At 46.7% G+C, this 12,431-nt stretch overlaps 1 long non-coding RNA gene across 1 annotated transcript in view; it reads right to left on the bottom strand.

Moving 5' to 3' along the window:
* LOC129564343 (uncharacterized) overlaps nt 1-12,431 on the bottom strand; it is a 69,509-nt gene that overhangs the window by 46,635 nt on the left and 10,443 nt on the right. The gene's annotated exons all lie outside the window — the stretch shown is intronic.

Here is a 12,431-nt window from a genome sequence, read left to right as displayed (position 1 = left end):
AACCGTGGAAAGAACACTTCACATGTCCTGAAATTGAGCATGGAATCACCAGGCACTGGACGAGGTCGACACTGTCATTTTCAGCCTCCCTGCCCCTGGGAGGATCTCAACACACCTCTGAACGCCAGGAAACAGATCATCTACCCCGCTGGTATGGGCACATGTCGACAGATATCACTCAGACCAGTTCACGTTCCTGAGTCTTAGTTCAGTTCAGTTCAGTGCAGTTCAGTCACTCAGTCATGTCCGACTCTCCGTGACCCCATGAATCACAGCACGCCAGGCCTCCCTGTCCATCACCAACTCCCGGAGTACACTCAAACTCATGTCCACAGAGTCGGTGATGCCATCCAGCCATCTCATTCTCCGTCGTCCCCTTCTCCTCCCGCCCCCAACCTTTCCCAGCATCAGAGTCTTTTCCAGTGAGTCAACTCGTCGCATGAGGTGGCCAAAGTACTGCAGTTTCAGCTTTAGCATCAGTCCCTCCAATGAACACCCAGGACTGATCTCCTTTAGAATGGACTGGTTGGATCTCCTTGCAGTCCAAGGGACTCTCAAGAGTCTTCTCCAACACCACAGTTCAAAAGTCTAGAGAAAAAGAAAAAGGACTCTGGGTGGAGGAGGCTGACTTGAGGGGCAGAAAGGGAATGCTCCTTTTAACACTTAGCTGCAAACACACTGGGGATCTGAGTTGAGGAAACCCAGGGTTTGTGTGCCAGAAATCCCTTTAGTGCTGGACCTGTTCAGCAGCTGTACTTTCCCAGATGGGAATGACATTTTCAAATGCGGCTAGTGCAATTGAGGAACGAATTTTTTAAGTTTTATCCTAAATAATACAAACCTACTTCCAGGCGGCTACCATACCAGACAGAACAGGTGCCGACGCTGGAAACACACACACACTGGCCAGACTCTGCTCTCATATCTCACTATGTTAGCTGTCCATCCCTGTTAGCTCCTCTAATTTTTTAGCAGTTAACTGCATCAATAAAATCTGGGCTTCCCTTGTGGCTCACACACTAAAGAATCCACCTGCAGTGCAGGAGACCCAGGTTTGATCCCACATTTGGGAAGATCCCATGGAGAAGGAAATGGCAACCCACTCCTGTATCCTCGCCTGGAGAATCCCATGGACAGAGGAGCCTGGTGGGCTACAGTCCATGAGGTCGCAGAGTCAGACACGACTAAAGTGACTGAAAAACAGCAACATCTAGTGTCTACAAAGAAAATTGAGGACTGGTGCCCTAAATTTCCTCTGAAGTAATTGAGCCAATTTAAGTTCTAAATTATACTCTATCACATTTATCTCTTTGGTTCACTTAGCTTTTTGAAAACAGGAGATAACTTGATGGTTGTGTGGCTCAGCTTGCAAATATAAAATGTACAGAAATAAAGTGACTCCCATCCTACAAATCTCTACATAGGCTCCATAAAATGAAGCCACTCTCGGTAGGCTGGTAAAATGTGTGAGTCAAGTTTATTACATGTTAACGACATACTGATTTCGATCACTTGATGTATCGTTTTTACTCAGTAAGAAGCAACTGATGGCAATTCTAATGTGGGTGCTGGTGGCACGTCTGTTGTGTATGCTCAAGATTTCCTTGTATAATGTCTAAATTATCCACCGACTCATACTATGCCATGATCTCACGTATGATTGTCTTTTCCAGACAGACAGAAATCATGAAACAGTTCTGTCTCTTTCTCCTTTGAAAAGTTAAAGCAGTATTTCATCCTAGTCTGTATGACTGAACAAATACAGGGAAGGATTTTTAATATGACAGTTTTTCTTTGCTCTTCCCAACAGATTTGAAAAGACAGACCATCCCTTTTTAATTAGTAAAACAGCAACATGTGCCTGCATGGCTCTGAAAGTCAAACAGATATATAAAGGTATGAAGATAAAAATTTAAACATGAATGATTCCAATGTCGGGTAATTTTCACCATATGGAAATGATAGGTTAATTCAATATTAAATAGTGATAGGAATTCTGTTTCATTTACAAAGTACACAAGTCAAAGACGGCTGGTACCACTTCCTGTTTTCTTTGTTACATTATGCCTGCTTGAGTTTCTCAGGCATACGATAACGTGCCTTCTTGAAAAAAAAAAAAATCAAGAAACATTTTCTTGGTTAAAGATTAATCGGTGCATACAAATGTTAAACAGGGTGAACTGTCAATTAAAAATAAATCTGAGTCTTCCATAAACTTCTGTACAATGTGGAGCAGGACCACCCCTTCAGCCTGTGGTTGTGTGAGGATTTTCAGGGTTTTTTTCCACAGGTTTCCAGGGAGTCTCCAGTGAATCGGACTGAGTTTTATTTCTGGGTTCCCATGGTCCAAGCCTACTTTGATTGACAGCTGTTTGCAGAGAGCCGGCCAAGGGCCCAGGAATCTGGCACAAGGGCCAAGAAATGACAGACAGCCTTGCTCCGCAAGGAGGTTCACAGATGCCCACGCGGTAACCACAGGGCTAGGCAACTTGCGACCGAGACTCTCTCAGATGATCGAATTCTGATGGAATTACCAAGCGCAAGGCACAGGGAAAGGAGGGCATGCAGAGAAAGGCCTCCTCGTGGACACAGCTGGTGTATCCTCCTCCCTGTCTCTGATTGCATTCTTTATTCCCTGCGGGCTCTCACCCCCGAGAAATGGGCTCTTCTCCAAAGTCACCAGTTATTTAAGTGTCAAAAGTAAAAGTGATATGGATGGAAAAACACAAAAGTAAAAAAAAAAAAAAATACAAAACAAGCAAAACACTAACTTTAAGCTAGAGTATGAGAAATCAGAATCATAAACAATACATTGGAAGTTGATGTGGTTGTTTGTTCTGTCGCCAAGTCGTGTCCGACTCTTTGCAACCCCACGCACAGCAGCACGCCAGGTTTGCCTGGCCTTCCCCATCTCCTGGAGTTTGCTCATTCATGTCCATTGAGTCGGTGATGCCATCCAGCCATCTCATTCTCTGTCGTCCCCTTCTCCTCCTGCCCTCAACCTTTCCCAGCATCAGGGTCTTTTCCAGTGAGTCAGTTCTTCTTATCAGGTGGCCAAATTTTGGAGCTTCACTTTCAGCATCAGTCCTTCCAATGAATATTCAGGACTGATCTCCCTCAGGATGGACTGGATGGATCTCCTTGCAGTCCAAGGGACTCTCAAGAGTCTTCTCCAACGCCACAGTTCAAAAGCATCAATTCTTCGGTGCTCAGCCTTCTTTATAGTCCAACTCTCACATCCATACATGACCACGGGAAAAACCATAGCCTTGACTAGATGGACCTTGGTCGGCAAAGCAATGTCTCTGCTTTTTAATATCCTGTCGAGGTTGGCCACAGCTTTTCTTCCAAGGAGCAGGAGTCTTAATTTCACAGCGGCAGTCTCCACCTGCAGTGATTCTGGAGTCCCCCAAAATAAAGATTCTCACTCATTGTTTCCCCATCTATGGACCTGAAGTAATGGGATCGGATGCCATGAGCTTAGCTTTCTGAATGCTGAGTTTTAAGTGGACTTCTTCACTCTCCTCTTCCACTTTCATCAAGAGGCTCATCAAGGTGTCATATTCTAGGGCTTCACAAAGAGGACCTTGTGAAGAACAACATGTCTCAATGGTACTAGGAGCTGAGTTCCGTGATGAGCCTACAGCACACAGAACGTCTGTCTCACCAGCGGATGCTGTCTGTGTCATGCTCCAGGGCTGCAGGCTTCTGCAGGGCAGGCTGCCACGCTGGAGCGGTCCACAGGGCAAGGGACTGCAGGCGTCCCATAACCAACATCCAGGAAAGCGCCGAAGCTCACAGTCCAACAACCTATGGGCATCAGGAGCTTGTCAGCAACCAGGAGGTGGGCTCCCCAACCAAGGCAGGTACCCAAGCAGACAGGGTGTATCATCCATTATGGACCTACTATGTCCCGTCTGGGAACCAAATGTGTTCACCCATCAGCACCATTAACACATGTGGCTCAATGTTACTTCTCAAAGATGCTACAAGGTATAGCTTTGCTTCCTTTGCTTTGCAACTGCTATTGTGGCATCTGATATTACACAGTGAAGAAAAATATCTGTTTATTAAGGCAAAAAATTAAAGAACATTTAAGTCCTACTCTGCGGTGACTTAAAGCAAAAGAAATCTTAAAAAGTGGGAATGTGTGTGTGTTAGTTGCTCGGTCGTGTTTGACTTTTTGCGACCCCATGGACTGCAGCCCGCCAGGCTCCTCTGTCCATGGGATTCTCCAGGCAAGAATACTGGAGTGGGTTGCCATGCCCTACTCCAGGGGATCTTCCTGACCCAGGTCTCCCGCAGTGCAGGCAGATTCTTTACCATTTGAGCTCCCTAGAAAGCTCTGTTTGTACACATAGCTGATCCACTTCACTGTGCAGCAGAAACTCAACACTATAGACCAACTATATGGAGAAGGGAATGGCAACCCACTCCAGTCTTCTTGCTGGGGAAATTCCACGGACAGAGGAGCCTGGTGGGCTGCAGTTCGTGGTCCTAAAGAGCCAGAAACGACTGAGTGACTTACACACACACACACACACACACACACATACTCCAGTAAAAAAAATATTTTTTTAAAGAACACTGATGTTCTCATTACTAATTTAAATGCCCAATGGATAAATGGATTTCTGAGCTTTAACTACCTGACCCCACCCCAACTGCCATCTCTCTTTTATTTGTTCTTTATTCACAGGACTCTTCCAGCTCCTGGCTGTAGCTGGCTTCAAACCCAAACTGTAAGGTCCAAAGGAGGCACACTCACGTGGTCCCCAAGATGGCAGTAACTGGATGAAGCCTTCAATTTGGATTCACTACGTAATCCTGAGCCAATAGTTTGCTTTTCTCCCTCAATTTTCCTTCCCACCACAAGAACCGCAAACTACATGGTGATGTTGAAACACCAGCTCTGCTCAGATAACCTGCTGTTACATTTTTTTCAGCTCTGCCTACGTTCTTGCTCCATCTGAGAAGTACCGGGATTTATCTCCTTTCCAAACGGTAAAGAGATGAGATGGACAAATAGTAACGATAATAACAGCACAAAGCAGGCACTGTCACGTCAGAGTCCTCCAGGGGAGCTCGAATTCACGGTGAACAACTCAGGAAGGCAGAGGAGAATGAACACCTACTTGAGGTATCGTCAGCTTAAACTTGAAGCCCATAAAAAGTGACGCTGGGCTTCCCTGGTGGCTCAGGGGTAAAGAATCCTCCTGCCGATGAAGGAGACATGGGTTCAGTCCCTGGTCCGGGAAGATCCCACATGCCGTGGAGCAGGTGAGCCCATGCTCCACAATGACTGATAAGATACAACTACTGAAGCCCACGAGCCCTACACCACGTCCTCCACAACAAGAAAAGTCACTGCAATGAGAAGCCCAGGCATTGCAACTAGAGCGGAGACCCTGAAGCCCATACAGTCACAAAGATCCAGCACATCCCAAAATACTCTTTAAATAGCAGTGCTATAACTGGAGGTGCAAACTATTAAACACTCAGCTCATAAAGTATCTTTCAAACGTGGTGTTGACTGAGAGATACCATTATCTGTCTCACAGGGTCTGCCCATAATTTTGAGTACTTTAAGCATCTTTTATGAGGCATCGGCCATGTCTAATGGTTCACACTCTTTGAGTGGGGCTTTCAAATGTTTAGGACCAAATTGAGAAATCACACACACACACACACACATACATTTGTGAGTCATCTTTAATTGCTGGGAGTCAAGGTGGTTTTGAAGCCATGAATGTTGTGTAAGACTGTTCGCTGTGACTGAGTCGTGGATGGGAGAGGGGCGTCGTGCCTGAGAATTTCTAACGTCATGATCTTCTGTCTACAGAGATGCCTGTTTGGTTGTACGCACCATCTGTGTGTCTGCTTACCTCTCAGGAGCCGGCATCTTTTCAGGACACAGGAGGACCCGGGTTCTGACCAGTCTCCTGGGGTGCTGACTCGGAGTGCAATGGCCAGACTCCCCCACACCGTTTGGTTTACAAATGCCAATGGTTTTCTTTGCTCTGAGGTCACCTATGAGCTCCTTTCAGCCACAACGGGCTTCCCTGATGGCTCAGATGGTAACGAGCCTGCCCGCAAGGCGGCGGGAGGACCAGGTTTGATCCTTGGGTGGGGAAGATCCCCTGGAGAAGGGAATGGCAACCTACTCCAGTCTTCTCGCCTGGGAAATCCCATGGACAGAGGAGCCTGGCGGGCTATAGTCCATGGGGTCATTGCAAAGAGTCGGATACCACTGAGTAACTAAAACGTTCACTTTTGAAGCCACTGTAAAAAGCATCATGGGGGTCTCATCTCTACCAAGATATATTTCATGCCATTTGAACAAAAATATAATTGTCCCTGAAGCGACAGAATTGTGCATGGGATTCTGCTGTTCGGCGGCATGTCTGAAAAGTCTGAAAGTTGTCAGTTGTGTCCAACTCTTTGACACTCCATGGACTGCACAGTAGTCCACGGAATTCTCTAGGCCAGAATACTGGAGTGGGTAACCGTTCCCTTCTCCAGGGGATCTTCCCAACCCAGGGATCAAACCCAGGTCTCGAGAGATATTTAAGTTTCCTCTGGGGTAAAATCGTCTCTCAAGCAACATTGTCTACTGACCTGCCGTTCCACGCTAGCTGTTCTGCAGGCTGGAATGTCCCTTCTTCCCTCTCACTCCCCTGCCCCTTCTACCAACCACAGGCACTCAAGCAGGAACATCAGGACATTCCCGAGCTTCTGAGCCAGCTCCGCTGTGGGCATGAAAACAGGCCTGCTCAGGTTCACAATTCAGCCGTGCTCCGGTTCTGGAAAATGAAGACAGCTACTAGCTGGCGGCCGGATTAGAGGTTTCAGGGTTGGAGGAAACATGGGCAAGTCAAGTCTGCACATATCTTTCCCATTCCCACAAGGAGAAAGGTGACTGTGTTCCAAAGTGATTTTCCTAGGGGCTAAGAGCAAATTGTGGAACTCGGCCTGGGGATGACTTCAATGTCGGAATGTTATTTCAAATCCAGACTCTTATCAACTGCGAAACAATTGTGCAGTACTATGTTCATAATCTCCAGCAAATGTCACTTTGGGGCAATCATCTATGAATTGCTCAGAGGTTGTGCAGAAAGCATCAAGAATTCAATCATTTGCTTCTTTGCTCATTTAATTAAATATCCAATGCCTAAAACAAGATGTGGACAAGTAACAAGCAACGTGATCTAAATTTTAAACGGGATCTACTTCTGTTGAGTATGCCACGCTCTCATATTACACAGGGTGAACCACAAGGCTACATCGTACTTTAAGAACACTTAACTCCAGGGTTCTTGCCTGGAGAATCCCAGGGACGGGGGAGCCTGGTGGGCTGCCGTCTGTGGGGTCGCACAGAGTCGGACACGACTGAAGTGACTTAGCAGCAGCAGCAACTCCATTGTACACACATCTCTGAAATCTGTGCTGCCATGAAGAAAAACACACTTCTCAAGTATCTTTCATGTTACTATGTATGACTTCTCCAGCCTATCAGCCTTTATAGACTTCTAGTTTCCAGTAAACTGCAATGGCTCTGCAGTTATATATCAGTTCAGTTCAGTTCAGTCGCTCAGTCGTGTCCGACTCTCCGCGACCCCATGAATGTAGAGGTCTGTTATAAATATCACAGCTGGAATTTTCAAACATTTTGAGCCAATCTGAAACAAGCGAGTTGCACAGTTGCATTACTGTTGAAGTTACGACAGTCAGTTGTCACAAAGTCTCTAGTTTGCTATGAAATACCTAAGCCCTCCATCCTAAAGGAGATCAGTCCTGAGTGTTCCTTAGAAGGACTGATGTTGAAGCTGAAACTCCAATCCTTTGGCCACCTGATGTGAAGAGCTGACTCACTGGAAAAGACCCCAAAGCTGGGAAACACTGAGGGCAGGAGGAGAAGGGGATGACAGAGGATGAGATGGCTGGATGCATCGCCAACTTGATGGACATGAGCTTGAGTGAACTCTGGGAGTTGGTGATGGACAGGGAGGCCTGGCGTGCTGCAGTCCATGGGGGGGCAAAGAGTCAGTCACGACTGAGCGACTGAACTGAACTGAAGAATGAAAATGAGGAGAATAAACGTAGCCCTGTGGATCAAAAGAAAAACTCCAAGATATCTGATATAAATGTATGACAGAGGAAAACCAAAGATGCTGAGTGTTTAAACTCAAAGAAAATCTAAACGTAAAATCAAAACAACTTTAAAAAATTCAAAATACACACAGCAGTGCACGTAGAAAGACAGAGAAAGGGAACAAAGGTAAATTATACAGAAGGGGTATGTCCTCTCTGATCTGTCTCAACGTCCCCGGGGAGCCCCCTTGCCTGGCAAGATAGTTGCCTCATAGCGACTGGCTCCAACATCATACCGTGACTTGCCACAGCAATGCGGTATTATATTATTAAAGTAAAAGATAAAAACTCAAGGGGAGGAACATGTCCCATTAGAAATTTGACTTCCATTCAATATCAAGTCTACGTCTGACTCTGCCATCACTTTGCTGCCCTAACAGTGGAGCCAAGTGGACAATCCCATCCTAGAACTGACGTCCACAGTTTCTCTAAACATGAGCAGCCACAGATTCAAAGGCCAAATGAAGCTTCAGCGGGAGGCGATGATTCCACAGCATTGTCAGCAGAGACGCAGACAGATGGAGGGAAACACACAATCTAAGGGTTTTAATGTCTCTAAGAGACAGAACATGATCACAGCCACACGTACCCAAAAAAACTCACAATTTTCCACTTGCACCTGTTATAGATTGCAAATGACTGTCCTTTTAAAAAAAAATCTTGTCACCATAAAACAAGCACTGTAATTCTCAGATTGTAAGATTTGGCTAGTTTCTAAATCTACAAGTGTAATAATCGTCTATTTTTACCACACTGCCGCCGCGCAATTCATACACCCGCTGCGGATGGGGTCTGAAGCTTCTGTTGGCACGAGCTGAGTGATGACAGATTTCTTCGCTTCTGAGTATGTTCCCGCCGTGACAAGCCCGGTTCTGCAACGCTCACAGCATCTGGGCTCAACCCCACCCTTTCCAAAGCCAGGGCTATTTTAAGACAACACTTTTGGTGCCTTAGCACAGCTCACTTCCTTATCTGCTCACCTGTGCGCTGGCCTTGCCTTGCCTTCTTGAATCATAGCGTAAAAGGCGACCAAGCACACAGACGGCGAGCAGCAGAAAGTGGCAGAGACGTGCGACCACCCCCGCATTACAGCAATCCCGTAAGAGATGCCCTGGCAAGATGGAAGTCTCCCTGACCCCAGGACGCTCCGCCCTGCACCCCAGAATCACAGACAGCAGACGTCACTGCCTGCCTGAGGCAAGGGGCTTTGTGGACGATGCCAACAGGGGTACCTAATCACTCGCGTCTGAGTCAGTTAAAGGGGAGACTATCTTAGAGGTTCTGATCCTCTTGGCCGGTTCTGCCGCACAAGCAGAGCTTTTTCGCTGGCGGTTGAGCAGACGGGGAAAGTCAGAGAGACCCCTGGCATATGAAGGACCAACGTGAATCAGCTGAACTGAGGTGGACGGACCTAGAGCCCGACACATGGAGTAAGTCAGAAAGACACGTTTAAGACATATACGTGGAAGATGGTGCAGGACAAGACTGGAGATGCAGGCGTAGAGAACAGACGTGTGGACACACCGGGGAAGGAGAGGGTGGCGTGAACTGAGTTGCACTGACTTGCACACGACCATGAGTCACCCAGACAGCTAGTGGGAAGCCGCTGTCTAGCACAGGGAGCTTAAGCCTGGTGCTCAGAGATGACAAAGAGAGGTGGGATGGCTGAAAGATAGGGAGGTTCAAGAAGGAGGCGATAACTCTGTGTGTGTGTGTGTGTATTATAACATTATAATGCTATAATATTTTAACATATGTTAAATTATAACATTGTTATATACATAGACTGTTTTATAATATATATATACACGGAATGTTATAAAATTTCCGCTGTGATATGAGTAACAGCCCTATACATAACCACACACACACACATATATAGTAATGGCTGACTTGCACGGCTGTACGGCAGAAAGCATCAATTCTTCGGCGCTCAGCTTTCTTTATAATTTATAGAATGGATGCTTCTGAACTGTGGGGTTGGGAAAGACTCTTGAGAGTCCCTTGGGTGGCAAGGATATCCAAGCAGTCCATCCTAAAGGAGATCAGTCCTGGGTGTTCACTGGAAGGACTGATGCTGAAGCTGAAATTCCGATACTTTGGCCACCTCATGCAAAGAACTGACTCACTGGAAAAGACTCTGAGGCTGGCAAAGATTGAGGGCAGGAGGAGAAGGGGAAGACAGAGAACGAGATGGCTGGATGGCATCACCGATTCAATGGACATGGGTTTGGGTAAAGTCCGGGAGTTGGTGATGGACAGGGAGGCCTGGCATGCTGTGGTTCATGGGGTAGCAAAGAGTCGGACACGACTGACCGACTGAACTGAACTGAATGGCAGAAAGCAATACAGCACTGTAAAGTAATCATCCTGCAATTTAAAAATAATTTTTAAAAAGTGTGTCAGTGCATTGTTGCTGACTTGGAAGACAGGGGACCACGTGCAGGGACAGGCGAGAGATGTCCAGGAATAGAGTATGGCCACCACCCGACATCCAGCAATAAAGCAAAGGCCTGCACCGACAAGCTGCAAGAAGCTGCTTCTCCGCCATGGGAGGGAGTTTGGATCTGGGGTCTTCTCCACAGAGCCCGCAGTCAGGAGCCTACCCTGCAGGGCACTGTGTGACTTTGGTCTTCCAAGACCCTAAGCAAAGAATTCAGCAATGCCTTGCTGCGTTATTGACCTACAAGACCTGTGAGCTAATAAACAGATTGTGTCTGAAGTCCCCACACCTTTGGTCAGTTGTTACAGAGTCGTAGAAAACTAATACCAATGTCTTCCATGAGAACTTCTGACCCTTCTGGATATAAGATAAGCTACAAGGATGCAGTGGCCAACACAAGGTATATAGTCAATATTTAATAACTTTATAAGGAGTAAAACCTATCAAAATATTGCATTAGCTTGTCGTACACTTGAAACTAATATACTATTTTTTAAACTGTTTTATTTTTCACTGGTGTATAGCTGATAAACAATGTTGTGATGGTTTCAGGGGGACTCAGCCATACATGCACATATATCCATTCTCCCCCAAACTCCCCTCCCATCCAGGCTACCACATGACATGGAGCAGACCTCCCTGTGCTGTCCAGCAGGTCCTTGCTGGCTCTCCATGCTAAATATAGCAGTGTGTCCATGTCCATCCCAAGCTCCCTAACTACCCCTTCCCCCATCCTTCCCCCTGGGAACCGTAAGGTCATTACAGAGTGTTGAGCAGAGTCCCCTGTGCTGTCCAGCAGGTCCTTGTTGGTTCCCCATGTTAAACACAGCAGTGTGTCCATGTCCATCCCAGACTCCCTATCTATCCCTTCCCCTCATTCTTCTGCCTGCAAGTTCGGATAATCTGTTTCTGTTTTGTAAATAAGTTCATTTCTAGCATTGCTTATGCACCCTTGTGTCCCCTGCGGTAGTGTTTACAATAGCCAAGACACGGAAACAGTGTAAATGTGTGCTGACAGGGGAATGCATTAGGAAGATATTGGGCGTGTGTGTGCGTGCATGTGTGTGTATAAATATATATATAATGGAATATCACAGAGTCAGTATACAGAGGGAAATAATATCACTTGCAGCAACACGGATGGACCTACTTACTGACCATCATACTGAGTGAAGTAAGTCAGACTAATATAATATTGTAAAGTTGACTATACTTCAATCAGAGCAACGCCAAATAAAATGCCCCAAAAGCTTGGGACTGGCTATTTTGAGATGACCGTGCGCAATAAAGGGCTTCCCTGGTGGTTCAGCTGCTCAAGAATCTGCCTGCAATGCAGGAGACCTGGATTCGATCCCTGGGTCAGGAAGATCCACTGGAGAAGGGACAGGCTACCCACTCCAGTATTCTTGGGCTTCCCTGGTGGCTCAGCTGGTCAAGAATCCGCCTGCAATGTGGGAGACCTGGGTTCCATCCCTGGGTTGGGAAGATGCCCTGGAGAAGGGAGGGTTTCCCCATTCCTGTATTCTGGCCTGGAGAATTCTACGGACTGTATAGTCCATGGGAGTCGCAGAGAGTTGGACACGACTGAGGGACTTTTACTTTCATACGATACAAATGGGCAACAAAGGTCCATCTGGGGGTTAATCCTGTCTCCTTCCTCCTGCACTGTACAAGTCACACTGCTTGTACCATCCACACGTCTCTTAAATTCACCCTTCCTGGATTCTCAGCTGGGTGACTTTCACCTACGTTTTGGCAGGCACCTCCTCCTTCTCTCATTCCATCTCCAGCCTCTGGTCTGAGCTCCCTCTGACCGTCCACCGCCAGATCCATCCTC

This window comes from Moschus berezovskii, chromosome Y, assembly GCF_049115385.1.
Source record: "Moschus berezovskii isolate FMDL1 chromosome Y, NW_MosBer_1.0, whole genome shotgun sequence".
Classification (NCBI taxonomy): domain Eukaryota; kingdom Metazoa; phylum Chordata; class Mammalia; order Artiodactyla; family Moschidae; genus Moschus; species Moschus berezovskii.
The sequence above is the reverse complement of the archived record's forward strand: the minus strand, read 5'-3'. Positions and strand labels throughout refer to the sequence as shown.